Genomic DNA, 2,714 nt, shown 5'->3' on the forward strand with positions numbered 1-2,714 from the left:
TTTTTATACATTTTCCTGGTGGATACCACATCCTTATCGGATGCGTCATACCCATTCGCTCTTGCTCGCACCGATGACGTTCAATCGCTCTCACTCACACCAATACCTCATGCTGTTCACCTGACGCCCGTTCGGTCGCTCTCACTCACACTCACATTGATACCGTTTGATCACTCTCGCTCACACCAACGTTCCCATGCTGTTTATCTAACACCCGTTCAATCGCTCTCGTTCATACCAACACTCATACCCGTTCGATCGCTCGCACTCACATCGATGCAGTTCGATCGCTGTCACTCACACTCACACCCGATGCCGTTCGACTGCATTTGCTCACACCAAACGCTCCATGCTGTTCACCTAACACCTATTCTTTACTGTTGTGTTTTTTTTAAAGTAGTTGTTTAATAAAAAAATGATATTAAGATAAGAATGATTTCCTTTTACGCAGTTTTTACATATTTTCCTGTTGGGATACCACATCCTTAACGAGAATTTTTTATAAGGTATCTATTTTTATGCAGTACGTTTGATGGGGGACTATGGTATATAAATGCGTATGGGTGAGGCTTTTTCATCATACGCATTTTTCTGGAAACGTTGTGTTGTAGTGATAGGTTTAATAATAATGAGCAATTTGCAGAATCTGCTAGAGATCGCATATAAGTTTCCAGTGGACGGAGTAAGTGTGTTTTTACATTAAATATTGTTTATTTGTATTTACATTTGTAATGTTAAAATATAGTGTTATATTTTTCAGTACATCACTGTTGACAATGAGCGTATCTGCGAGTTACAATTAGCAAATGAGCTCAAAATCCTTAAGATCCCGTCTGTAAGTATAGTAGAATTTATAATATATGACGTATAAATAACAATATATATCTAATTCACTTTTATGCTCTGTTTCAGACTACACACCGTGGAAATATTCATATTAAAGGATATATGAATATTTTAACTAGACAAATGATACGCGCGGACAGACGGGCCGAACGAGAATTTCGAGCAGAGTATATGGATATCTGGGACGACGGGGAGTTATTTCTTAATGAGTTATTCGGTCTCCGAACGTATGAACCTAATGTTGCAGAGGACATGTGGGAATGTAAGTTTAAATATTTAATTGATATAAATATAACTTTTAAAAAATATGTACATATTTATCATTTTACAGAAAGCTGCGGCTTGTTTGCGAGACGTCACGCTCACACACACTGTGGTGTTATAGAATAATAAGTATCAATATTATTGTTCTATAGCGTGCTCACACGCACACTCCCAACCATGTATTTATAATTTTTGAGAGACGTTACGCTCACACACGCACTGTGGTGTTATAGAATAATAAGTATCATTATGTTGTTTTTATAACATGTTCACACACACTTCAAACATGTATAAAAAATAAAATAAGTAAAAAAGTATTAATATTATTAGTGCTGTTACCTTAATTTGCAAAGTATCCTGATCAATGTCCCGTGGAGTTCGTTTGACATCCGTTCAGTCGTATCACACACATACGTTTTGCAGTTCGTTTGACATTCCGTTCGGTCGTATCACACACATATACGTCTTAATTTGAAAAATATCCTGAGTCATCTGACATATACTCATCATCATCAATGTTTCCAATGTTCTCAATGTTTTCAATGACTTGGAAAACATCATCGATGATTATAAGTAGATCCTCTTCAGGTATATTGTGCACAATGTTTATTATGTTATCCATCACGATTAAAACTCTGTGAGTTGTACAGAATAACTGTATGTGACAGCGTTAGTGACAATATATATATATATATATAAATGTATGTATATACGTATGGATGTGTGTACATATGTACGTAAGAGATGACACTACAGTATATGTACTATGGAAAAACATAACGAAGAACATAATCATTTTATCTGCTATACTTACATCATCAACATTTTATATCTCACTTCCTTGCGACATTATTAAGTGTCTAGGAAACAGCGTTTAACAGATATTGCACGGCTATCGAACTGCTGATGAACTATTATTGAAAAATATATGGGATTAATCGGTAAAGTATCCTTTTGTAAAAGTGTGATCAATTGCATTGAGCCACTAGTCTGTAAATAGAATATTCATACCGCATCTCCAAACCTCGCGAGGATCACAGATTTTACATGACTGACTGACTGACTGACTGACTGAATACATTTTTATAACTTTTTTTTTGTTGAAAATGACTGATTTGCCAATTGACTGACTAACAAGGAGTGACTGATCTATCGCTCAAGCGTTTTACGAGCATGAGTTGCATCGCGCTACTCATCCGGACATGTATCTCCGGACGTGGAGAAAGTACTCTACAGGAAGCGAGACAAGGTGTACGTCAAGTGGCTGGGATTCGATGGATCGCACAATTCGTGGATACATGAAAAAACAATGTCATTTGATACAATTTTGATTCGTGTATTTTTTTTTATACATATGCGAGGTGTAAATTATAATGATAATAGAATATAATAGTAACATATAATATGTATATAAATGTAAAAAAAAGATATACATAAAATGTAAATTAAAATAATAATAACAATAATAACAATAATAATACATATATAAAAAATTTAAAAAAAGGAACAGAAAAAAAACATATGATACATATATTACGAAGGTATCCTGCAATGCCTCCATGGTAACGTTTTCGTCGAGTCCGGTACGACGTATCGTTTGTCGT

Source organism: Trachymyrmex cornetzi, unplaced genomic scaffold, assembly GCF_001594075.2.
Source record: "Trachymyrmex cornetzi isolate Tcor2-1 unplaced genomic scaffold, Tcor1.1 scaffold950, whole genome shotgun sequence".
In the NCBI taxonomy this organism is placed as follows: Eukaryota; Metazoa; Arthropoda; class Insecta; order Hymenoptera; family Formicidae; genus Trachymyrmex; species Trachymyrmex cornetzi.